Here is a 27,216-nt window from a genome sequence, read left to right as displayed (position 1 = left end):
AGGGCACAGTCTGACCCCCTCTTTTGGTAATCCACACAGAACTCTAGCCCAATGGTTGTCATGAATTTGATTTTGAATTGATTTTAGAATTAATTGATTTTAGAATGCTGCATTACTTTTATTGTTGTCAGCCGCTCTAAGCCCAGCTTCAGCTGGCGAGGGCAGGATATAAATAAAATATTATTATTATTATTATTATTATTATTATTATTATTATTATTATCTCCACCTAGACAGGGTTGGGGGATGAGGTAGAAGACGTTCTCTCTGTGAGGTTGTGAGGACTGATAGCGCATGGACATTTTCACTCCGTGCTGCAGGCCTGACACAAGAACACAAGATATGCTTGCAGGATCAGGCCAACGGCCCTTCTTGTCCAGAATCCTGTTCTCACAGTGCCCGACCAGATGCCCCAGTGGGAGACCCAAAATCAGGATTCGAACACAAGAATGTTCTCCCCTCCTGTGGCTTCCAGCCACTGGCATTCTAGCTGCAGAGGCAGACCATAGAAATCGCGGTTGGTAGCAAATTCATAGCCTCCTCCATACATCTGCCCGGCCCTCTTCTGAAGCCATCCAACTTGGTGGCCGTCACTGCCCGCTGTGGGAGGGAGTTCCACAGGTTAGGGGTCCACTGCATGAAGAACATCATCTGCGAACCAGCCTCAGGTGTGGCTCAAAGCCTGCTTTGCCATGGAGGCGCAGGTCAGTTCTGTGTCCAGGGCAGCTGTCTACCAGCTCCATCTGGTATGCAGGATGAGACCCTCCCTGCTCGCAGACTGTCTGGCCAGAGTGGTGCATGCTTTGGTTATCTCCCGCTTGGACTACTGCCATGAGCTCTACGTGGTGCTACCTTTGAAGGTGACTGGGAAACTACAACTAATCCAGAACGCGGCAGCTAGACTGGTGACTGGGAGCGGCCGCCAAGACCACATAACACCGGTCCTGAAAGACCTACATTGGCTCCCAGGACGTTTCTGAGCACAATTCAAAGTGTTGGTGCTGATCTTCAAAGCCCTAAATGGCTGCAGCCCAGTAGACCTGAAGAAGCGTCTCCACCCCCATCGTTCAGCTCAGACACTGAGGTCCAGCTCAGAGGGCCTCCTGCCGGTTCCATCACTGCAAGAAGTGAAGTTACAGGGAACCAGGCAGAGGGCCTTCTCGGGAGTGGCACCTGCCCTGTGGAACACCCTCCTATCCGATGTCAAAGAGAACAACTACTACCAGACTTTTAGAAGACATCTGAAGGCAGCCCTGTTTAGGGAAGCTTTTAATATTTTAATATTTTGTTGGAAGCCACCCAGAGTGGCTGGGGAAGCCCAGCCAAATGGGTGGGGTATAAATAATAAATTAGTAGTAGTAGTAGTAGTAGTAGTAGTAGTAGTAGTAGTATTTGCATGCAGAAGGTAGCAGGTCCATTCCCTCAGGGGATCCCCAGGTAAAAGGAGGAGGGAAAAGAGGTGAGGAGTCTCTCTCTCTCTCTCCCTCTCCCTCTTCCTGGAGAGCTCCTGTTTGCTTCCAAGCAAGCCAGCATGTGAGAACCGGTCCCTTGCAAAGCAAAAATAAAGGAGCAAAATAAAGGCACTCTTGCCACAATCATCCACACACCATGGACAGCCATTTCAGGGAGGAGGAGGAGGGGAAATGGGCCACCGAAATCTGACCGGCAGCTGCACTGAGGCCGCTCGCCTCTGCAGTGGGACGTGCATCGCAGCACCTTCTCGCTGTTACTAAGCAAGGCTGGCAACAGATGGACACAAAGGAGCTCTGCTCCCTGCTAGTTTATAAGCCACATGCGACGCAGGCGGCCTCTCCAACCAGCCTGGAAAAGAAGCGGCAGGAGAGAGACTCCCCGAGGTGGAAAAGACTCTTTGGCGCAGAGGAAAGGGGAGCAAAAGTTGGCGCGATGTAAGTGTGTGGAATCAGGCATGGCAAGGAGAAAGTGGGTCATCTCCTAATTCATGGAAACCCAGCAAAGCTGAATGTTGGAAGAGTTCAGGACAGAGACAAGGAAGTCCTTTTTCATGCAGCACAGAGTTAAACTGTGGAACTCCCTGCCACAGGGATGGTCACTGACCTGGGTGGCTTTCAAAGAAGATTAGACAAATTGGTGGAGGAGGAGAGGGCTATCGATGGCGACTAGACATGGTGGTTACGCTTTGCCTCCACAGTTGGAGGCAGCAGGGCTTCTGGATCCCAGTGGGTGGAAAGCACAGGAGGGAAGAGGGGTCTCGCACCCAGATCCTGCTTGCGGGTTTCGCACAGGCATCTGGTCCACCTCTGCGATAAGGGGATGCTGGACTAGGGGAGCCACTGGCCTGATCCAGCAGGATGCTCTTATGGGGAGCCCACAAGGAGGACTTGGGAGCAAGAGCCCCTCTTCTCCTGGGGTTTTAAAGCAACTGGTATCTTCATAGAATCATAAAACGTTAGAGTGGGAAGGGTCCCCAAGGGGCATCTAGTCCAACCCCCTGCAATGCAGGAATCTCAACTAAAGCATGCAAGACAGATGGCCATCCAGGAAGAAATTTAAAGACTATTTGCAGAAACATTGTAAAATTAATGAACGTTAAAATGATTTTGGATTGAAATGAAGTGGCTGTAGCAATAAGGTTAAAAAGAATATGTAAAAATGGATTGATAATCAGATGAAAATATAAAGCTATAATATGTTAAGACACAGAATTAAGATAAAAACAAAGAGGGAAAGGATTTGCTGAATTAACCACGTGAACCGGAATACAAAAAAGGGAGGTGTGAGGAGGTCAGGGAAATAAGTAAATGAAATATAAGATATGAAAAGATTGAGCTGTTTTTATTTTTTTTTATTTTTCTTGTATTTTGTATTTTTTCCTATGTATTTTTTTATCTTTTTTATTTTTATTTTTCCTTTTTTTATTCTGTAACTTTTTCCTATTTGTAAAACTTTAATAAATATCATTTTAAATATAAATAAAAAAGACAGATGGCCATCTAGTCTCTGCTTAAGAACCTCCAAGGAAGGAGAGTCCACAACCTCCCGGGGGAGACCATTCCACTGTCAAACAGCTCCTACTGTCAGAAAGTTCTTCATGGTGTTGATTCAGAAACTCCTTTCTTGTAGCGTGAAGCCATGGGTTCGAATCCTACCCTCCAGAGCAGGAGAAAGGAAGCTTGTTCCCTCTTCCATGTAACAGAGAGGATGGCCATCAGTGTTGGCATGCGTCCGGGAAGACGGGGGCAATTGGCAGGCCCCCAGCTGGCTCCAGCCCACCGGCCGACAGCCGGGCGAACTCCAGTTCTCGGAATAGCATCAAAAACTGTGACTCAGGCCTCAGAGACCTTTAGGGACTGAGCACGCAAGCCAGCAGAGATAAGAACTCTTTGCAACTGCAACAGAAGTAGCGGACAGAGGCATATGTAAGCGTATTTACAAGCATTTATTCAGCAGCAGGACAAAGGAAAAACATGTCTGCTTCCCTTCATGTCCAAGCAAACAGCAGCATAGGCAAAAGCTGTACACAACGGAAGTCCCCAGCAGACTGTGCTGGAAGGAAACAGACACGTGACATACAACTCCACATGCCTGTTCTAAAGGTGGAACGGAACTATAGCCTAACAATCAGATCTCCTCTCAGTCTCCTCTTTTCCTCACTAAACACACCCAGCTCCTTCAACCGTTCCTCATACGGCTCGGTATCCAGACCCTTGATCATCTTGGTTGCCCCTCCTCTGCACACCTTCCAGATTGCCAACATCCATCTTAAATTGTGGAGCCCAGGACTGGACACAGGGCTCCAGGTGTGGTCTGACCAAGGCAGAATAGAGCAGTACTAGTAATTCCCTTGATCTGGACACTCGACTCCTGTGTGCAGCCTAGAATTGCATTAGCTTTTCCTGCTGCTGCATCACACTGTTGACTCATGTTCAGCTTGTGGTCCACAGAGACCCCCTAGATCCTTTTCACATGTACTGCTAGTAAGCCGGGATCCCCATCTTAATATTTCTTCACCTGGTTCTTCCTGCCTAATTTCAGAGCCCTCCTCATCCTGCACCTTCCAGGCTTCTTGCAATTTTCTCAGCTTGGGACCACTTTCCCAATTCCTCCAGTAAACGAGAAGAACTCTTGGGCTCCACAATTCTTTCCTGCACCTCCACTTGGGACCCCATACTCCACAATGGCTGACCTTCCCTCTTTACACCTGCCCGTCTTTCTCGGCAGGTTTCCGCTGGCTTCGAGAAAGAAGCATTAAAGAAAAACGACCGCAACGCCCACACAGAAAATGCCCGTGACCCTCTTTGATTCTGAGAATCAAGGTAGTGGGGGGGTGGAAGAGCACGCTTCGAAACAATGATTTCAATCTCACATTTTTTAATTAATGCTGCAATAAGGCTAAAACGCTCGTTTTTGTATCTTCTGATATGGCACGAGATCACACACTTTAATTAACATATCTGGAGGGGTAAACAAGCAAGGCTTAAAATTGTGCCAAAAGCAGGGCGGGGGCGGGGGGAGAGTCCCAAACAGAAATGTAGAGTTCGTTTCTTTTACTTTCAACTAAATTCTCCAAAGCTTGGGGTCAGGACACCTTCTCAGAGTGAAAAAGGCCCCAGGTTCACTCCTGCCATCTACAGATCTGAGGTCCCACAGCTGGAAAGATGTCTCTGACGGCCGCAGCTCCTGGAGAGATGCTTCTGAGCCAATTGCACAGCGCTAAGCTAGAAAGGGACCGGTGGCCTCAAACAGACACAAGGCAGCTTCTAACATTGTTGATCATCACCGCTCCCCACCAGGGTAAATCCTCCAAGCATCCTTCTGGTTGCCACTGGAGTGCCACTGATAAAAATCATCATGCCAAAGCTACACCAGTTAACTACATCATGACTGTGGAATTGTGTTGTTGTCGGCATTTGTCTGTCTCAAGAGACAATGGAGTGAAAGGTAAAGGTAAAGGACCCCTGGACGGTTAAGTCCAGCCAAAGGCAACTATGGGGTTGTGGCACACATCTCACTTTCAGGCCGAGGGAGCCGGTGTTTGTGCACAGACAGCTGTCCGGGTCATGGGGCCAGCAGGACTAAACCACTTCTGGCACAATGGAACACTGTGACGGAAACCAGAGCGCATGGAAACACCATTTACCTTCCTGCCATAGTGGTACCCTTTTTTTAAAAAAAAAAATATTTAACATAATTGTTACAAAATATTGCAAATACATACATACATACATACATATATATTTCAAATAAGCACATATAGATGAAAAAGGAACAAAAGAGAGAAAGAACAACAAAAGAAAAAAGAGAAAAGAAGAAGAAAAGTTGGAAGAATTTCTTCCAAGTTTATTCTACAAATATCTCTATATGAAAATAATAATAAAATTTCATTGATTGACTTCCATCACTTACACTACACTTCCTATATACATTTTAAGCAAGGTTGTATCTTTAAGCGGTACCTATTTATCTACTTGCAATTTGATGTGCTTTCAAACTGCTGGGTTGGCAGAAGCTGAGACAGAATAATGGGAGTTCACCCCGTTGCGGGGATTCAAACCACCGACCTTCTGATTGGCAAGCCCAAGAGGCTCAGTGGTTTAGACCACAGCGCCACCCACGACCTCCCTGGAGCACAGGCCTGGGCCGTTTGTCTGCAGGTCCTGGGCTGCCCAGAAGACAAGACCCCACTCTCGGCCTCACCAATGGGGTCTAAAGGAAAGCAGGGCAAGATGTTGGGCACCAGCAGGAGTTGCTGGAAGGAGGCTTACAAGGCTCCACCCAACCGTCTTAGGGACTCTACTCGGGATTTGTGTAGAGTTTCCTCCGGAGCCTTTTCTTCTTATAAATGAAGCAAGTTGATCTGTGGTGTAAGACAACTCTGCCTTATACCGTCTTTGTGAGATACTGGTAAGCTCTCCTTGCTGCTCAGATATGCCATGTCAAATGCGGTCGGTGGTGGTGCAGTGGGTTCAAAGCCCCTCTCTGCCACGAATCGTGTGACTGCAGTAGAAAAAGGGATTGAGGGGGCACCCAGCTGTAACCCTGGGATCTCAAGGAATCTATGCCTCTGGATCTCTCTCTCTCTCTGCCTTTCCTATGAGGAAAGGGACTTTTTAGCTTAGAGAACAAGTAAATAAGAGGCGGCACGAAAGCAGTGTATAAAATGATTCGTTACGGGGAGAAAATGCATATAGGGAACTGTTTCTTCCTCTCTAGAAACACAAGAACTCGTGGACAGCCAATGAATGGAAGAGTCAGGAAAGATGGAAGTCCTTGTCCAGGCAGCACATGGTTAATCTATGGAACTCACTTCCACAGGAGGCAGTGATACCCACCAACCTGGATGTTTTAAAAGAGGATGAGAGGAATTCACGGAGACTGTCTATGGCTACTAGCTGCAAGGACTGACATTTGGCTTCATCCCAATGTTCTTGTGTCATCAAATAGGGAGAAAAACGTTTCTCTGTCCACTTTTCCCAAGCCAGGCATGATTTCATGAATTTCTATCATGCCACCTCTTCCTAGGCTTTTATCTACATCCCAAATGCTACAACCTTCCTCCACAAGGGAGTATCTCAATGGGAGTACCCCACTGATCATTTTGGCTGCCCTTTTCTGAACCTTCTCCTACTCCACTATATCCTCTCTCTATTTGCACTATTTGCTTTTGAATTATGGTGCTGGAGGAGACTCTTGAGAGTCCCATGGACTCAGTGGCGTAGCATGGTTTGTCAGCACCCGGGGCAAGGCAAGTAATTTGTGCCCCCTAACCCGTGGATTTGCGCCCCCTAATCCTAACCCCCAGAAGTTGTGCCCGGTGCGGCCGGCCCCCCCTGCACCCCCCACGCTACGCCACTGCATGGACTGCAAGAAGATCAAACCTCTCCATTCTGAAGGAAATCAGCCCTGAGTGCTCATTGGAAGGACAGATCCTGAAGCTGAGGCTCCAAGACTTTGGCCACCTCATGAGAAGAGAAGAAAGACTCCCTGGGAAAGACCCTGATGTTGGGAAAGATGGAGGACACAAGGAAAAGGGACGACAGAGGACGAGATGGTGGGACAGTGTTCTTGAAGCTGCGAACATGAGTTTGACCAAACTGCGGGAGGCAGTGGAAGACAGGAGGGCCTGGCGTGCTCTGGTCCAAGGGGTCACGAAGAGGCAGACACGACTAAACGACTAAACAACAACAAGCTTCCTTTAGATTTTTATAGACTTTTAATTCTTTTTAGTTTTTCAAATCGTTTTTCAGATTTGAAATGACTGTACCCCCCTTAATGCTGGTCTATGACCGTAATAAAGATTTGATATGTGTGTATATGAGGGTCTCCCACCTTGGTGGATACTGAACAGGTCTTTGGCCGGGATGGGAGACTGGTTCTGGCGACCGCAGAATCAGAATCAGAAAAAGAATCGGGATTGGTTTGTTTGCTTGGCTCCCCCACCCCCCTCCTTTGGCGGCCAAAAGCCCCATTCCCCCACTCCAGCCCCAAAACAACAACCACAACATTTGCACGAAATGCTTCCGTGCTAGGAAAACAAAGAGCGCCCTTAAACCCAGGGTGGCTGCATCCCCTCTCATCGTGGGCTAACAGGTGGACAAAGAGGTGGCTGCAACTCTGGTCTTTCCGCCAAGGGCAGCATTCCAGCCATGCAAAAGTCAGTGGTTTCTAAACAGGCACCCCAACCATAGTTTAGAGGTCCCGGGCCCTAAGGAAGTCAGACTATCCTCCACCAGGGCCAGGGCCTCCTCAGTGATGGCTCCGACCTGGTGGAATGCTCTGTCCCATGACAGCAGGGCCCTGCAGGATTTAACCTCCTTCCACAGGGCCTGTAAGACAGAGCTATTCCGCTTGGCCTTTAATATGAATTCAGCCTGATCCTTTATTTCCCTTCTCTTCCCTCCCCCTCCCCTTTTATGAAGATTCCCCGCTCTGAGACCCCACAGCTAATTCTCCCCAGACCTCCTCGCTGGCCCAAGTAGGACCAATTCAGCCAGCTAGCCCTGGGGATTATCTAATGCTTATTTCCCCTAAAGTGATTTCTGAATTTTATTGGTATTCATGTTTTTATACTGCATTTTATGCTGCTTTCATAATTAAGTGTTGTAAATTTGTTGTTAGCCTTCCTGAGCCCGGTTTTCTGAACTGGGAAGGACAGGGTATAAATAAAAAATTATTTATTAATTATTATTATTACCATTCGGGCAAGCAAGAGGCAGGGTTGCATTGCAAGGATGCACTCTAGGCCAGCTGGCTGGGTGGGGAGCAGCAGGGGCCTGAGGAGGAGGGGTGTGCCTTGGGGGGGGTCCCAAGCAGGGCTGGATAGAGACTGCACCAGAGAAGCTTGTAGGTCACTCAAAATCTTCTCTTCCATCAATTGAGGAGGTGTGGGAATGTTCAGGGAGGCAGGAGAGGATATATTGTTCATTAATATTATGCCTGGCATGGAGAAAGTGGACAGAGAGGTTTTTTCTCACCACACCAGAACTCGTGGACATCCAATGAAGCGAATGCTGGAAGATTCAGGAAAGTCATTCATGCAATGCAGAGTTAACCTGTGGAACTCCCTCCCACAGGAGGCAGAGAGGGCCAGGAACTTGGATGGTTTTAACATAGGATTAGACAAATTCATGGATGAGGAGAGATCTATCGATGGTCACTTGCCACAATGGCCATGCGCTGCCCCCACAGTTGGAGGCAGCCACGCTTTCGAATACTAGTTACTGAAAACCACAGGAAGGGAGAGGACTCTTGGGCAAAACTCTGGCTTGCTGGTTTCCTATAATGTGCACCTGGTTGTTCAGGGAGGCAGGAGAGGATATATTGTTCATTAATATCCTTCCTAACTTGCGCTAGCAAGTTCCTTCACTGGGCAGAGATTTACATTCCCCTTTTAAACGCACAGCAGATAGCTGGTTGCAGGCTTGCTTAAGCCTCTCAGTATTAGGGTCCTGGTAAGTCTCCTTATATCCCTCTTAAAAGAATGAACACGCCACAGTCTTGTGCAAAGTATATAAAAGAAGTTTACTCACATCATCAGTTCACAGTTGGATCCCTGAAGGCAGACTTAGTTACAAAGTATATACATGTGGATCTATCCCATGTGGGGATAACCCCAGTGTCCTCTGTTGGCTGGAGCATCTCTAACTAAAAAGCTGCTCCAACGACTGAGGAAATCAAAAGAGAGAGAGTGTGCTGCGTGACTTGAGCGAGATGAGCGCCGCAACCCCAGAGTAGGTCAAGACTGGACCTAATGGTCAGGGGTCCCTTTACCTTTACTTATATACATATGAGGGACGTGGGTGGCGCTGTGGGTTAAACCACAGAGCCTAGGACTTGCCAATCAGAAGGTTGGCGGTTCGAATCCCCGTGACGGGGTGAACTCCCGTCGCTTGGTCCCTGCTCCTGCAAACCTAGCAGTTTGAAAGCACGTCAAAGTGCAAGTAGATAAATAGGTACCGCTCCAGCGGGAAGGTAAACGGCGTTTCCGTGCGCTGCTCTGGTTTGCCAGAAGCGGCTTAGTCATGCTGGCCACATGACCCGGAAGCTGTATGCCGGCTCCCTCGGCCAATAAAGCGAGATGAGCACCACAACCCCAGAGTCGGTAACAACTGGACCTAGTGGTCAGGGGTCCCTTTACCTTTACTTATATACATGTGGATCTATCCCATGTGGGGATAATCCCAGCGTCCTCTGTTGGCTGGAAGCCAACAGAGCATCTCTAGCTAAAAAGCTGCTCCAACGACGGAGGAAGTCAAAAGAGAGAGGGTGTGCTGCGTGACTTATCCTTTTTTTACCTGGACAGGTAAGGTCACGCCCACCTCTGGTCACATGCAAGAGGAAGGATGTTCCAGGCCAGGAGGAAACAGGAAGTTTTTGACTGGTTGAACCAAACATCCCCCTGCATGTCCACTCTAGGAAAACAAGGAATGTTGTACTTGACTGCTACTTATATATCACACCCCACAACAAGCACATGGGAAGAAGGAGATCTCTGCTCTTCCAGTATTTTCAAATCAGCACTGCAACCTCCTCTCTGATTCAAATATATGTGAGGATGTCAGGAAAGAGAACAAATGGGGAATTCTATTTATTTTCCATTTGGATAAAGGCATTATCACAAGATTTTGTAATCTTGGATCATACGTGCATGAGAATTTGATATAATTTCAGCAGACCTAAAGCAGAACTGTTTGAAAACCTTCCATGAATGGTATTTAATGCCTTGAACTTGATATCTAAGTTAGGGTTTGATAAATGTTGGCAAAGTGAATTAAACAAGGCAGATTGCATACACATCGCCTGGAATTGTTCTCAAATAGAAGCACTGCCGTCAGGCTAATATCTCCGATATGAAACCTAAAGTATTTCTGCTTGGTTATCTAAAAGATGTTATTCTGGAAAATGATCAAGAAATAAGATTATAACAGCCCAAAATGTGGGGAGCATATCTTCTACTATATCTGAATTGATTGAGAAAATTTGGTCTATAGTAAATGATGATTAAGCTAGCTTATTACAAAGGAATACATATAAACCAATCTACAGGTTTATGGGGGGAAATTGGCATTTTCTGTAATGTTTTGGAACAACTTCAGTGATAATATCCAACTTGATGCTGCTTTCAACCTGCTGTGTCTGTATTTCTTTATTCTCTGTACCTTTGGTTTATTTTGTTTCATAGGGGTATGACTCTTTTTAATTGTCTTACTCCAGCTCAAACAACTGAGTGTGCAAGTTTTTCTTCTTTCTCTGGAAGGTCTGATCCTTCCCCAGCTGCTTGCAAAAAGAAATCCCCCTTTGTTTACTAGAACTGGGAGGAAAAGAAGCTGGAGATTCTTCCAACGCAGAGCTTCTCCTTTGAAACTGACATTTCCAGAACAAATCAAAACTGCAACGCCCACCTTCCGCTGCAGCAAACCTACACGGGAAAGGAGCATGGCAGGAGCAGGACTGGAATGTCATTTGTCAAAGCCAGGAGCTGCTTGTGAGGCCTGCCTCTCTCTCAGGCCCAGGCCCTCCCTGCAGGGTTGGTGTTAAAAAAAAAAAAAGACATTGGTCCACAACATACTGTGATGTGGTCAGAGGTTTTCAAATTTTTCCACATCCGCTTGCCTGCCCGCACAGGCTGTCTTGTCACCGATGCCCAGGGCAATTGCAGGGGATTCTGGGATAAAGTGGTACCTTGGTTCTCAAACGCCAAAAACCTGGAAGTAAGTGTTCCGGTTTTCAAACATTTTTCGGAAGTTTTTGTTTTTGAGGCTTTTTCGGTTCATTCGTTTTTGTGACTGTGTGGAACCCAGTTCAGCTACTGATTGATTGATTGATTGATTGATTGTGTGACTGGGGAAATGGATAAAAGCCCCCCATCCAAACAATGACTATCATCAGTGCAGGTAAGAAAAAAAAATAATTTTAATTTTTATCATCTACAATACTGTCTTATTTATTTTATAGTACAGCACATTGTTTATTGCTTTCATTTTACGGATCAATGGTCTCGTTAGATAGTAAAATTCATGTTTAATTGCTGTTTTAGGGGTTGGTTTTAAAAGTCTGGAACGGATTAATCCATTTTGCATTCCTTTTTTATGGAAAAGTGCACCTTGGTTTTGGAACGCTTTGGTTTTGGAACGGACTTCCGGAACGGATTAAGTTTGAGAAGCAAGGTGCCACTGTACGTGGCCATTGGTGGCACACTCCTCGGCAGTATCCAGACCCTTGCTGGGTTGTGACTCTGCCCCACGTTATCTGGTAGAGCATGCCAGGAATTCCCCGTGGCTTTTCGCTATAGGGAAAAATCAGCAGTGGCGGGTGAGGTGTCTTCTCAAGGAATCTGGACCACCATTCCCAGCCTTTTCCAAGTATGTCCAGCGGGGGGAAACTAAGCATTCAAAAGGGCTTGGCAAGTGAAGAAAACAGAAAAGTAAATCTTTATTTTTTAACAAATGGCAATGGAGGTAGAGCTCAGGGCTACACATACCTTGGGCAAGTACAGTGGTACTTCGGGTTACATAGGCTTCAGGTAACATACGCTTCAGGTTACAGACTCTGCTAACCCAGAAATAGTGCTTCAGGTTAAGAACTTTGCTTCAGGATGAGAACAGAAATCGTGCTTCGGCGGCGCAGCAGCAGCGGGAGGCCCCATTAGCTAAAGTGGTGCTTCAGGTTAAGAACAGTTTCAGGTTAAGTACGGACCTCCCGAACAAATTAAGTACTTAACCCGAGGTACCACTGTACAGTGGTAGTGCTGTTCACTGCTGCTTCTGACCACAAAATATCTTGAGCCAGCCAGGGCTGCGGGGACCTCAATTTCTCAGGAATATTCCAGGGGGAGAGCTTGCATTTTCAGCTTCCACTTTACAAAGAGCCTCTGATTTTAGTGGTAGTGCTATAAGGCAAAAAGAAAAAGAAAAATGTGGGCAGACCCAGTTGCTAAAGGCTCCCTAAGAAATAAACCTGTTCGTGGCTTCAAACATTTCAGCTTTTAGGAATGTTCTAGGATAGCTGACATGCATTTAAGTTTCATTTTCTCAATACTGAATAAGATTTAAACATTTTGGAAATGAAAGCACAGCTATGAAATAGCAGTTCCATTGCGCCCAAGCACACCGCGGAAAGTTTTCTGTTTGTTCCCCTGAAAATGCAAACATTGCTGATGAGAATTTGAATGGCTATTTCCACATATGCCTCACGAGTTCCGTTCTGGCAACAGCCAAGAAAAAGGCAACAAGCTTCCGTATTAAAGCATAATGGGAGCAATTCCATCTGAGAAAATTATTGATTCTCTCGACAGGTTTCACGCTGAAAGGGATTGGCACATTTCAGCGTCCTTCAGCCAAGTCGGGCAAGACCTGGCTTGCATATTCCTCAAATTAAATACTCACCAGAGCTGCTGATGTAGGTGCAAAATTTCTCAGGCTCCTGACATGCGAAGCTGCCAGAAAGCTTTGATGTTCACTGTCAAACATTTTCGACTTACGCTCACTCAGGGCCTTCTGCGCTGTAAAGTTTTGCTCCAGTTCCCCCCACAAAACATCCTGGGAGTTGCAGTTTGATGAAGGCTCTGAGAATATCCCTCTTTGCAGAACTACAACTCCCAGGGCACCCCAGGAGACAGAATGGTGCTCATTCAACCTGTTTAGGTCTGTGGTGTAGACCGATTTCATTTAATTGTGGCCGTCTAGGAGTTTTGGATTACAGTTCACCTCAGCCCCTGCCAGAGGAGAACTTGCTGAGCAGCAAATCGACCTGCCTCCTTCGCTGAAAACACCAGGATCTTATCCAGCTTTTCGGATAGATCAGCCTTGCAAATAATTCCACCAAAGTTGCACATAAACTTTTTAAACCTTTTGCCAGCTCACCTGTCCAGACATGTCTGTGAGTCAGGCATAGCAGTTGCCTGAAAGAGGTGTTGAACTTGCATCCAGTGTACCACACACACAAAACAAGCCCCTGGAGGCTAATTGCAAATGTCGGTTGAGGACTTTATGATACTTGGGCGTTTCCTGGCTAGCAATAATTGAGCTATGTAAAAATAATCAAATGACATTTGCTCCAGAGGCCGCTGCCAACATCTGATTTATTTCTACCCTGACAGGTAAGCAAGAAAAGAACGTGGCAGTGGGGTGATTCTGACACATTTTTCATTATTCTTCTCACAGGTCTCTTATTTCCTGAAGTCACTGTTTCTCTAAAATACTCAAACAGGGCGGTCCCAGGCGATAGTTTGGAGGGGACCAACTTCCAGGTGTTTTAGGATTACAGAAACCTTGACTCAGAAGGAAGCCCCTCTTGGATTCAAAGGCACTTGATCCTGGGTATATATAATATTTCAGCCTTCAAGAACAATTATAATCTGTGGCTATGATCTAAACGAGGACTGAACAAGGGGCAGAGATGACCGTGTGCCGCAGATCCCAGGGGACACTTTTAGCTACACCCGCAAGACGGTGTGTTTCCTGGCCGCCTCACCCGGGAAAGGTTCAGAAAAGGGTGGCCAAAATGATCAAGGGAGGGAAGCAACTCTCCTATGAAGAACAGTTGCAGCATTTGGGACTTCTTAGATTAGAGAAGATCAAACCTCTCCATTCTGAAGGAAATCAGCCCTGAGTGCTCACTGGAAGGACAGATCCTGAAGCTGAGGCTCCAAGACTTTGGCCACCTCATGAGAAGAGAAGGTTCCCTGGAAAAGACCCTGATGCTGGGAAAGATAGAGGGCCCAAAGAGAAGGGGACGACAGAGGACGAGATGGTGGGACAGTGTTCTCAAAGCTACAAAGATAAGTCTGACCAAACTGCGGGAGGCAGTGGAAGACAGGAGTGCCTGGTGTGCTCTGGTCCAGGGGGTCATGAAGAGTCAGACACAACTAAACGACTAAACAACAACAAAGATTAGAGAAAAGACAAGGAAGAGGCAATGTGACGGAAGTTCGTGAAACTACACCTGGCGTTGAGAAAGGGGCCAGAGAAAACTTTTTCTCCCTCTCCCCTACGCGGGAACCCATGGACATCTAAGGAAGATGAAACGGAAGATTGAAGACAGATAAAAGAAATTACTTCTTCACGCAGCGCAGAGTTAAACTCTGGAACTCCCTCCCACATGAGGCCACAAACTTGGATGGCTTTAAAAGAAGATCTGAGCAATTCATGGAGGAGGAGAGGGTTCTTGCCTCCACATCTGGAGGGCAGCAATGCCTCTGAAGGAGAGTTGCTCTTGTGCAAAGGATCCTGCGTGCATTTGGTTGGCACAAAATGGGCCACGGGCCTGATCCAGAAAGGATCTTTTCGCATTCTTACGTTTTTGGATGCTTTTTTTCCTAGATATTCTTCCATCCCATCTCACAAGCCGCTTCTGAAACGCCTCTAGTTCCCCCCCCCCCCCAGACCTGTTTTAGCCTGCAGGATGCAGAGGGGGAATCTGAGGGAGGAGACGGGGGGGGGTGAAATGCAAAGCGGTTTTAGGAATGCGGAACTGGCACCCCAGTTTGAGGGGTGGGGGTGGGGGAATTGTGGGTGCAAATGGTAGCACCCGAAACAAAACCGCCAAGGAATGTGAGCATTTGAAAACAGAAATAAATGCAACTTGTCAACATGCAGAAAGAGGAGAGACCACGCCCAGAGGCGCAAATGCACCCACGATAAAGGCTACTAATTTATGGGTGAAATAGATGTGTGTTTGTGGAGGGGGGAGTTGCGCTGCAACATTAATCCTGACGGCTGTATTGGGCACCATCTGGGCAGAAACATTTCTTTCCCCCCCCCCTCCAAACAAACCCACCAAGATTGCAGTTTTGCTGCAATCCAGCTGGGATTAGGATGTGATTCCAGCTAATCCAAGGGCGTTTTAAAACACCCTGAATGTTACATCCCTCCCCTCGCTCCTCTTTCCCTTTCCTTCCTTCCTTCCTTCCTTCCTTTCTCCTCTGCAACAGTTGTCTTTTCAAAGCAACGCCTTCTCTCCATCTCCCTCTTAAAATTTCATTTGGGGGAAAATAATTATTTTCCCCCCCCTTTTGCATGGTAGCTGCAGCGTGCAGATTAGGATTTTATATATGACAAATTAACATTTATAAACACAGCCCCCCAACATTTTAGGGGGGCTCCCTATGGCGTCTTGGGGGTGCCTGTCCGACGTTACCTGCCCCCCCTCTCCCTCCCCCCCTCGCATTTTGCGTACAGTGCCATCTATTCAAATTAATTCTGCTAATGGAGCTGCTGGTGGCGTGTGGCGCATTTCAATTAAACGGGGTTCGTAATACTTTATAAAGCGACCTGCTGCTCTGCAGGTGGGGGCGGGGAAGAGATTGCTTTTGCTGGAGGGAGGGGAGAAGCTTAAATGTGTGTGTGTGTGTCTGTTTTAAAAGCTGCAACAAAAGAGGGAGGGTAAGAGACCTCTAACCCCTAAGAAATTAGGAATGCAAAGGTATGCAAGAAGCTTTATTCTCCATGCAAATAGGAAAAGGTGCAATGAAGCAAAAGCAACAGGGGGTTATTTCCCCCGCCCCCCCTGCGCTCAAAAAAAATGAATTTTAAGTCCCCTAAATATGTTGGCAATGGATTGAAAGAGAGGAAGGGGGGAAGAGCTGCAGGCACTCTTGTTTTTCTAAGGAGAACTCTTAAGAAACCTCCTTTTTAATAGGCAAGATTGATTGCATTTGGTCGGGAGATGCTTGGCACTGGAACGAAAATGTATATATATTGATGGCGAAATTTGGTGTTTCAGAATGCTGTTTTCTTCTTTCTGAGTAGATCTGCACACAGCCCGTTGAGGAAAGTTTGCCGCCAGTTGCCCCCTTCTCACGCCTCTCTGAGCCCAGACGCCCCACAGACCCCCCAAAAACCCAACCATTTCTCTTGGGTGCAAAGAAAACGCAAGTGGGCGGTCATTGTCCTTCCGTGACTTTTGGGTGGGGTCAGATTTTGCCCTCATCCTGAACCCCAGGGGCCAAATTAGCATAGTCTGCACTGACTGGCGACAAACCTAGACAGCATCTTAAAAAGCAGAGACATCACCTTGCCGACAAAGGTCCGTATAGTTCAAGCTCTGATTTTCCCAGTAGTGATGTATGGAAGTGAGAGCTGGACCATAAAAAAGGCTGATCGCCGAAGAATGGATGCTTTTGAATTATGGTGCTGGAGGAGACTCTTGAGAGTCCCATGGACTGCAAGAAGATCAAACCTCTCCATTCTGAAGAAAATCAGCCCTGAGTGCTCACTGGAAGGACAGATCCTGAAGCTGAGGCTCCAAGACTTTGGCCACCTCATGAGAAGAGAAGACTCCCTGAAAAAGACCCTAATGTTGGAGAAGATGGAGGGCACAAGGAGAAGGGGACGACAGAGGACGAGATGGTTGGACAGTGTTCTCAAAGCTACCAACATGAGTTTGGCCAAACTGCGGGAGGCAGTGGAAGACAGAAGTGCCTGGCGTGCTCTGGTCCCTGGGGTCACAAAGAGTCGGACACCACTAAACGACTAAACAACAACAAGCACTGACTGGCAGCTGCAAATCTCCAGGGGTCCAGGCACAGGACCTTGCCAGCCCCCCCCCCCCGGGATGCTGCCAGAGGACGATGGAACCTGGGAACCTCTGCCTGCCAAGGAGGTGCTCTAACCACTGAGCTACGTTGCCCCTTCCCAGGAAGTCGCCCCCCTGAGCTTGTGCTGGAAGCCAGTGCTGGGATTCCAGTGGGCCTCACTGGATGCTATCATATGTCTACTATGTACACAAAGATTAAATGTAAAGTATTGGTTGTGTTTAGAATAGATTTATGAAAGATTTACAAAACCTATTGATTAGAATATTTGTGTGAGATTGTATGGGGAAAATACGGAATAACAGATACAATCTTGCTTAAAATGTATATAGGACGTGCAGTGTAAGCGATGGAAGTCGATCAATGAAATTTTATTAATATTTCATATTGAGATATTTGTAGAAGAAATTTGGAAGAAATTCTTCCAACTTTTCTTCTTCTTTTCTCTCTCTGTTTTTTCTTCTTTTTCTTTTCTTCTTTTTTTCTCTTTTGTTCTTTTTATATATGTGTGTGCTTATCTGAAATATATATGTATCTATGTATCTGCAATATTTTGCTTATACAGTATTTGTAATAATTATGTTAAACAAATTAATTTAATTTTAACAAAACAAAACAGATACTATCCTATCTCCTCTCAGTCTCCTCTTTTCTGGACTAGACATACTCAACTCCTTCAACCATTCCTCATCTGGCTTGGTTTCCATGGAGTAGAGAAACAACAACAAACCTCTGGTTACGTGAAACATACTCAATAAACACACAAGACGTAACCAGCTGTATTTTTGAATAAATAAGGTATACTATTCATTGTATCAAATTGTAGATTTCAATGGAAGTCTCATAAAGTTCAATGGAAAAAAGCAGAAGACCCAGTGGATCAGTTCATTCTATATTCCGTTCATGCATAAGGTCCATACATGTATAAGTTTCTATTCCACCTGTCTGTTCGCAGAGTCCAATAATCCACATGAAGAGTTGTTACAGTTCCACAAGATGCTTTCACAAAGTCTAAGACAAGGATTTCTGGAATATTAGCCTTGTTTCACCATCCTAGGCTTCATCAATAGTACAGGCTCATATGTAATGCAAACAAATACAATATGGTAATCTCACACATTTTCCAGCAAAAATAATATAAAAAGCCTTCAACTACTGTACATACCATATGTAATGTTCCAGGATAGTGGATCTTATAGGATAGTGGTGATTGCAGTAAGCAACAAAGCAGGATTACATGGACAAGCACAATATTGGTTTGATGGTTTGACTAGTGGACAAGCACAATAATCTGGCTTGGTTTCCATGCATGGCATGGAGAAAACAGATAGACGGAACATTTCCTCCCTCTCTTCTAAGTCGTGAACAGCCAACAAAGCCAGAATGCCAGAAGATTCAGGACAGAGAAAAGGAAGGACTTCTTCATGCAGCGCAGAATTACCGTATTTTTCGCTCCATGAGACAAACCTAGTTTTTAGAGGAGGAAAGGGGGAAAGCCCCATTTTGTGGAGGATCAGCTCACAGAGAGAGGCAGTGTGGTGTAGTGGTTAAGAGCGGTAGCCTCGTAATCTGGGGAACCGGGTTCGTGTCTCCGCTCCTCCACATGCAGCTGCTGGGTGACCTTGGGCCAGTCACACTTCTCTGAACTCTCTCAGCCCCACTCATCTCACAGTGTTTGTTGTGGGGGAGGAAGGGAAAGGAGAATGTGAGCCGCTTTGAGACTCCTGAAGAGGAGTGAAAGGCAGGATATCAAATCCAAACTCTTTTTCTTCACAGTTATGCAGCTTACTTTGCAAAGGGGGAAAATCCTGTTTTTATGGGGTTCAACTCACAGTTACCTGCAGCTTCTTTAGGAAAGGAAAGGGAGCGATTTCTACAGTTTCCAGACAGATAATCTAATCAGCCAGTCACATGCCGCTGGGGAAACAAACAGCCTCTGTCTGCAGAACATTCAACAATGGAAGCCTGGGCAAGGGGGCGGAAAGGGAGCCAGGAACCGACCACACATTCGCTCCATAAGACGCACAGACATCTCCCCTTACTTTTTAGGAGGAAAGAAGTGCGTCTTATGGAGCGAAAAATACGGTAAACTTTGGAACTCCCTCCCACAGGAGGCAGGGCTGGCCAACTTGGATGGCAGAAGAAGAAGAAGAAGAAGAAGAAGAAGAAGAAGAAGAAGAAGAAGAAGAAGAAGAAGAAGAAGAAGAAGAAGAAGAAGAAGAGGAAGAGGAAGAAGAGGAGGAGGAGGAGACTTGTTCTTGTGCTCAGATCCTGTTTCCCGATTTCCCACAGGCATCTGGCTGGCTCCTATGAGAACAGAATGCTGGACCAGATCTTTTTAAACTGCAGCTGGGCCCCACTCCCTCAATGGTTGGGGCCCCAGACAGCAAAGCCAATTGAAATTAGGGCTGTCAACTGATTATCGTTTTCTCCCCACAACGGATTAATCGCCTGCCTTTCAGCTGATCAATTAAACTGAAAGACATTTTGCATATCGCCCAGGCCCGCCTATGGGTGCCTCTCCGAGAAGTGTGAGATCGCTTGCAATTTAATAAACAGAGGCATCACTCAGAGCTGAAGGCAAAGGTCATTTTTGGTATTTTGTTTCATCGCTTACCAAGGGAGAAGCATGCAGAAACCAAAGCAGGGAGGCAGGGAGGTACCTTGGGCTGAGACCAACCACTGGTTGGCCCCTGCCTCAGGACCGTCTCCATCTGGGGGGGGGGTCCCAAACTCCCCCTCCCTCCCTCAGACCTCCAGAAAATTGCCAAGAACCTTTGCGGACCATTTAATGGTTTTTCTGCCTATAGCTGCCATAATGCACTGTGCTAGGTGCTGCATCATTCTTCACATAAATTGCGTTTGTTCTTTCTTTCTTTACAGCATTTATGTTCCACCTGTTGTCCTCCGAGGAGCTCAAAGGGGCATGCGTGCTTCTCGCTTTGCCTGTTTTCTCCTCACAAGAACCCTGTGAGGGAGGCCAGGCTGAGAGGAAGTGACGGGCTCACCCAGAGAGCTTCATGGGGGAAAAGGGATTTGGTTTCCCAGGTCATAGACTAGCGCTCTAACCACTAAACCACACTGGCTCTCAAACTTTGGAGGTGGGAGCTAAATTGTGGGTTTTTTAATGGAAAATACATATACAACTTGGTATGTATTTGAGGCAAGTTGTGCCACAGAGCTTGAGTTTCACAGAGTTGTAATTATCTATCTATCATCTATCTATCATCTATCATCTATCATCTATCATCTATCATCTACAGTGGTCCCTTGGTTCTCAAACTTAATCCGTTCCGGAAGTCCGTTCCAAAACCAAAGCGTTCCAAAACCAAGGCACGCTTTCCCATAGAAAGCAATGCAAAATGAATTAATCCGTTCCAGACTTTTAAAAACAACCCCTAAAACAGCAATGTAGCATGAATTTTACTATCTAACGAGACCATTAATCCATAAAATGAAAGCAATAATCAATGTACTGTACTATAAAATAAATAAGACAGCATTGTAGATGATAAAAATTAAAATTAATTATTTTTCATACCTGCACTGATGACATCTGGAGGGCCGAGTTTGGGGGTGGCTGCTAAATAAACCATACAATGCCAAGAAATGAGAAACATCTAAAGAAGGCAGTTAATTAAAGGACGATTCGTATTGAGGTGGACTGAAGTCATCTCAAAAGATTACAATGTTAATGACTGATAATTCAGAATATTAATTATAGGTAAATGGTGGAGGGAAAATGTTTATTTAGTTAATATGTATTGTTATGTTTTTGTTTATATTTATTTTTGGCTTGAACGCTGGGCTGGTTTTTTTCTTTTGGATCTATGTAAGACACAAAATGCAATAAAAATTATAAATAAATAAAAAAGATGCTCAAACCATCTTGCCTCAGTGAGCCACCTGGCTGCCGAATTCTGCACCAGCTGAATGGAAGAAAGAGGCAAGCCCATCACCCGTTCCCCTGCCTCCTTCCTGGCTCCCACCAACATTTACCCGTAATGCCTCCCCCTTCCAGCTTCTCCAGGCAGGAAGGAGAACTCAGGCCAGCACACTGATTTTCCCCCCACAATTGTCCCTTTTCTGCGCAGACAAGTTTTTCAAGAGGCCTTTCTGACCAGGCGGCCTCCTTGGAATGCTGACTGGCCCAAACAAGTTCTGCAGGATTCTTCTTCTTCATCCTGAGAGAATGAAGGGGGGCAAACGCCGCCTGATTCCTCTCTCACCCCCAGCACCCCCCTGCCAAGCCCCAGGTGGCGGCAGAAAGGGCCTCTTTCCAGGAGCTTCCATCAAGGAGCACAAAAGCTCCTTGGTTTTCAGGAAACAATAAGACATAGCATTATTAATCAACGGAGCAGATTTAAAAAAAAAATGATAATAATATTTTTATTGGTTTTCCATATTTTCTTTCTTCTTCTGTTCCGCCTGGCCTTTGGTTTGGACTCAGTCTGACCCTTATGTTTCCCTCCCCTTATGGTTTTGATCTATGGGCTACTATGGGTAGGTTTCTGGAGGAAACATCGGCATTAGATCCATTTCAGTCCGGTTTCCGTCCTGGTTTTGGGACGGAGACGGCTCTGGTTGCCCTAACAGATGATCTCCATAGACAACTGGATCGAGGCGGGTCAGGACTGCTGATCCTTTTAGATTTGTCAGCAGCCTTTGACATGGTCGATCATGATCTTCTGGACCACCGCCTCGCAGACGTGGGGATACAGGGCGTAGCCCGTAACTGGTTGTGCTCTTTTATCTCTGGTCAGGGACAGAGGGTGGCACTAGGGAGGGAAATGTCGTCGCGCCACTCCTTGGTGTGTGGAGTGCCGCAGGGCGCAATTCTCTCCCCGATGCTTTTTAACATCTTTATGCGCCCCCTTGCCCAGATTATCCGGAGCTTTGGGCTGGTGTGTCACCAATATGCTGATGACACTCAGCTCTATCTGCTGATGGATAGATTCTTATTTATTCTTATTCTTTGGCGATCCTTCGTAGCTGAGTCTTCCATAAACACAGGTCTTAACAATGAGTCCGTAAGTGACTGTGGAGGCCAATTCTGGACCCACACATCCTTCCACAGTGGAGACATAGGTTTCTGGGCGGGAGTTGATCACGGTGTAGATTTGCCAAGCGTGCCTTCCTCTTAGCATGTTTCTCCCTTGCATCCTGAGTTCGAGTGTCTTCAAAGCCCAGGACACCTTTGGTAAAGGCTGTTCTCCAACTGAAGCGCTTGAGGGCCAGTGTTTCCCAGTTGTCAGTGTTTATACTACATTTTTAAAAATTTGCCCTGAGACAGTCTTTAAACCTCTTTTGTTGACCACCAGCATTACGCTTTCCATTTTTAAGTTCGGAATAGTTGCTTGGGAAGACGATCATCAGGCATCCACACAACATGACCAGTCCAACAAAGTTGATGTTGAAGAATCATTGCTTCAACACTGGTGATCTTTGCTTCTTCCAGTACACTGGTCTTAGTTTGCCTGTCTTCCCAAGTGATGTGTGAAAAATTTCGCAGACACCGTTGATGGAATCTTTGAGGAGTTGGAGATGTATCCAAAAACACTAGCAAACACTGGTTACAAATGGACCGCCTTTGACCAGGGGATGTGCATAACTGAGTGCAGAAGCCAAAGGATGCTTTTGCAAAAATGGGTGCAAATTGCTCAGCTAGTTCTAAGGAACATTTCACCTGAGCTTGCCCCAAACTCGGGCACCTGTGTGTCCTCCTTTCACAGAAGACAGACTTCTTCTTCTTCCCTTTTTTGCTGAAAGAGTGCCTGGCCCAAGTTCAGCTTAAAGATAAAGAACCAGCAAAAAAACACTTTGAATTCTCTTTGGTTTCAATTAAGTGGCTTGTTAATTTTTCGAAGCGAAGGAGGTTCCACACCCTGTGCTCAGAAATCTGTGCAGGCTGCCAGCTTGTTCCTGCTCAGGGCTTTACTTTTTAGTAAACGAAAGCCCTAATGGCTGTGGACTGTCTTGCCACCACCACCCCATTCCACCAGTCTGAGATGCTGGAAGTGGCCCTGCCACAAATGCCGTGGGACGTCCACTCTGCTGGCCACCAGAAAACCCCCTGCTCGCTGCCATGAGCCAGGCCCCCTCACGGACACTGCTTCAGATGCCACCTAAAAACCTTTTATTGCAGCCAGCATATCCAGGCGTGTTCGAGATGCCAGCCTCCCTCCACTGCCTCTTGGAATACTTGTCTGAGCACAAACATTTCTGCCACCTTTCTAAAGGCTTGCCGAGGCAGGCTTAAGAAGACCTCAGCGGGAGGCAAGGCATCCTCAGTTTTTTGTTTTTTAAAATAGATTTTTATTGTTTTACATAAAGTTATACACAATAAATGAAGGCTGATCGCCGAAGAATTGATGCTTTTGAATTCTGGTGCTGGAGGAGACTCTTGAGAGTCCAAGTACTGCAAGAAGATCAAACCTATCCATTCTTAAGGAAATCAGCCCTGAGTGCTCACTGGAAGGACAGATTGTGAAGCTGAGGCTCCAAGACTTTGGCCACCTCATGAGAAGAGAAGTCTCCCTGGAAAAGACCCCGATGTTGGGAAAGATGGAGGGCACAAGGAGAAGGGACAACAGAGGACGAGATGGTTGGGCAGTGTTCTTGAAGCTACCAGCATGAGTTTGACCAAACTGCGGGAGGCAGTGGAAGACAGGAGGGCCTGGCGTGGTCTGGTCCAGGGGGGTCACGAAGAGGCGGACACAACTAAATGACTAAACAACAACAACATGCGCAATAACCATTACCATTCCAAAACATAAAAATAAAAAATGTTCTTTTGAACCTTCAGACCTTTTCCCCTCCCTCCATGGATTCCATTTCTAAAGATTTATTCCCCCCCCCCCAAGTCTTGCATCTTTTACCATTATCCATCTATTACGTAATCATAGTAACCAAAGTTCATTTCACTTTACAAGTGTCATTGTATTCCTGCCAATGATTTCAACCACGCATAGGCAAACTCGGCCCTCCAGCTGTTTTGGGACTACAACTCCCATCATCCCTGACCACTGGTCCTGTTAGCTAGGGATGATGGGAGTTGTAGTCCCAAAACATCTGGAGGGCCGAGTTTGCCTAGGCCTGAAATTTTTGACTGTCTACAGTGGACTTTTAAATATATTAAAAAGTCATTCCATTAAAAAATAAATAGTTGGTCTTCCTGGTTTCTGATCTTTCCAGTCTGTCTCGCCATTTCTGCGTATGCCATCAGTTTGGTCTGCCATTCTTCTCTGGTTTGGACTTTTCCTTCTTTCCATCTCTGGCCTACAGGCATTCTTGCTGCCATCGTTGCAGACATAAACAGTCTTTTATTTTATTTTGGCAGTTCCTCAGCTATTATACCTAACAGAAAAGCCTCTGTTTTTTTGACAAAAGTTTTCTTAAACATTTTCTTTAGCTCATTATATATCATTTCCCAGAAAGCCTTTACCACCCCACAGGACCACCACATATGATAAAAGGTACCCTCTTTCCCTTTACATTTCCAGCGCAGCTTTGAGATCCAAATCGTTGGAGCATCGGTCCCTTAAGAGCCCAATGAGTCCCTAATAGCTGTGCTGCTGCGAATAGTCTTGCTGCCTCCCTGAGGGCTGATTAGGAAAATAATAGGCATGTTTTTCATTTGGTGAGTCACAAGGGCTAACACCTAATCGCCGTGTCTGGTGGGGAAAGAGCTATTTTGCCTTCCGTCCCGAGCCACTCTTCATCCTCAAGAGCATCTTTTGTTTTCTACGGAATCCCGACAATATTGCGTGCTATTTTGTACATGCGATTCGTGCAAATTGCACAACAGGGAAGATTGTGTGCTTGCCCTGCTGTGAAGGTAACAGCTGCAACCGCTCCTTCAGGGTGCCACTTGCCTTCCCGGGTAAACAGTCTGGAGTGTTCACAGACAAAACATGAGGCCTTTTGAGAGCCCTGGGAGAAGGCAGCCACAAGCCACAGGTCCTCTGTGCACTCTCTTAGCCAGCTGATGTCTCAATGTCCAGCCGGCTCCAGCCCAGCCGCCTCCTTTGACCCTCCTTCCCTTCCCTCTTGTGGGACAATCTGTTCTGTGCTAAGCTCCCAAAAATACGAAGCCTTGACCACACACAGAAGGACAACTTCCAGCTCTTTCCGGAGTCCTCTGTCAGGAATGCACTGGGAGCCTGGCAAAGGTTTCTCTCCCCTGAGAAACGGTTAGCGAGGATTCCTGCTGCGTTGGGCTGGCTGCTCTGGAGATCTGTTCCTCTGCTACTGATATGTTCATTTTCCACTTGGTTTGTGAAATCCTATAAGCTCCAGTAACACGGGCTCAGTTTGTTTCGAACGTTCGGTTTCTTAAATAGGAGAAGCCTGTTCCTCAGAGGAAGCGTTGAAACGCAGACGCGACAGAGGGAGCCCACGAAAATTCTCTTCCTGGGCCATGTCCTCGCCTCGGCTACACGCCTTAATCCTCCAGCAGGTCTGTCTATCTGCTGTGGGTTTCAGACATCCCTCCTGTCCTGCATAATCCTTCATGATTGCAGAAAGTCAGTGGGGAGAAAACCGCTTTAACTTCGGGTCAGCTGCTGGAACAGCCTTCGCCATCTCCTCTCCTCCAAATTGTCAATTCAGCTGCTATTTTCTTGAGCTTAGCATCCTTTTAAATGCAGGGACCAGGGAAGCTCTGCCTGACATTTCCAATTAATCTCCCGAGCCTATTAAATTTATGGTGTGATGGCGTTAAACATCCCTGCCTCTTTCCTCGCCAAATGCTTCTCAACGCGGCTTCGTCTCCCGCGAGGACTTTCTGCCTGGGTGGAGAGCCCTTTAGGCAGGGTACTTTTCCTACAGGGGAAGTTTTGGGATCATAGGCAAACAACCCCAAGGGTCATCTAGTCCAACCCCCTGACAGATTTTCTCTTGGTGGGCTCAGACAATCTGGCAAGGGCAAAGGCCACAGAATTTCTAGCGCCCCGGGGAGGCTCTCTGAGTCTCGTCTCGGCCGTTTTATCTGCTCAGTTGTGTTTTCACATTTGACGTCCTCTGTATACACCTGAGTGTTTAATTTAACACTTTTAATCCCATCTTTCCAATGGTTGCTTGGATTGACAGCAGCTTAGAGAAGCAAAACGTAGAGCAATAAATTGCAAGCCAATTTATTGGGGGTCTTCTGGTCCTCGCCTCTCGCACACCTGAGTCTCCAGTAGCCTCTTGACTAAGACGGCCTTTTACCAACTGTGGCTGCATTGCAAGCTACGCCCATCCTTGGACAGAGATAGGCTGAGCACAGAAAACTCAATACTTTATTGTAGCCATACCTGCTAGATGGGACATGGAACACGGTGGCGACTAATATACACACAATAATTACCAAAATAATTATACATTCTTTATCAATCTTCTGAGAAAAATACAAACCCTTGTGCAAAGCCACAGAAACTTGTGAACTACCCAGTCTAAGATGAACTTATAATGTCTGGTTTCAATAGATTTTTCAAATGCTTAACTCAGTCTTTTGCTTTCTTTATCTTTTTAGGTAAGTTCATGAAGATACCAACAAAAGGTAAGTTCGGTGTTGTTCACAATACCGAGAGATGCAAGTGAGGATAAAGAAAACAAAAGACTAAGTTAAGCATTTGAAAAATCTATTGAAATCAGACATTCTAAGTTCATCTTAGACTGAGTAGTTCACAAGTTTCTGTGGCTCTGCACAAGTACAATTTCATTAACATCCATCTACAGCTTCACTAGCATCTCTGGGTATTGTGAACAACACTGAACTTATCTGTTGTTGGTATCTTCATGAACTTACCTAAATCATACCACATCCCATAATCATACCACCATCACCACTGTCATTTAATGGTTGCGGGGAGTGGGAGACACCTCCAAAACTCTGAAGGGGGAGGGAGAATTTAGCATTCTCCAATATGCTGCTCAGCCTCAAATTAGTGCAATGGAAAAATCAGAAAGCCTATCTGCTTATTTTTAGCTGTGATTCCTACATTGCTGGGAGTTAGACTAGATGATCCTTGGGGTCTCTTCTAACTCTACAATTCTTTGATTGTATGTTCTAGGCATACAGATGAGCATATGCAAAACTGTGTTATCCTTTGCTCCCTCTTTTATGGCCACCCTGTTGTAGCTGGTTAAGGGCCCTGGGAGAACGTCTACAATCTCCCAGCGCTAGGAAATTGAAAGCTGCGGTATAACTATATACTGTCCTC

Source organism: Podarcis melisellensis (genome assembly GCF_964234715.1).
Source record: "Podarcis melisellensis genome assembly, chromosome: 14".
Classification (NCBI taxonomy): Eukaryota; Metazoa; Chordata; class Lepidosauria; order Squamata; family Lacertidae; genus Podarcis; species Podarcis melisellensis.
The sequence above is the reverse complement of the archived record's forward strand: the minus strand, read 5'-3'. Positions refer to the sequence as shown.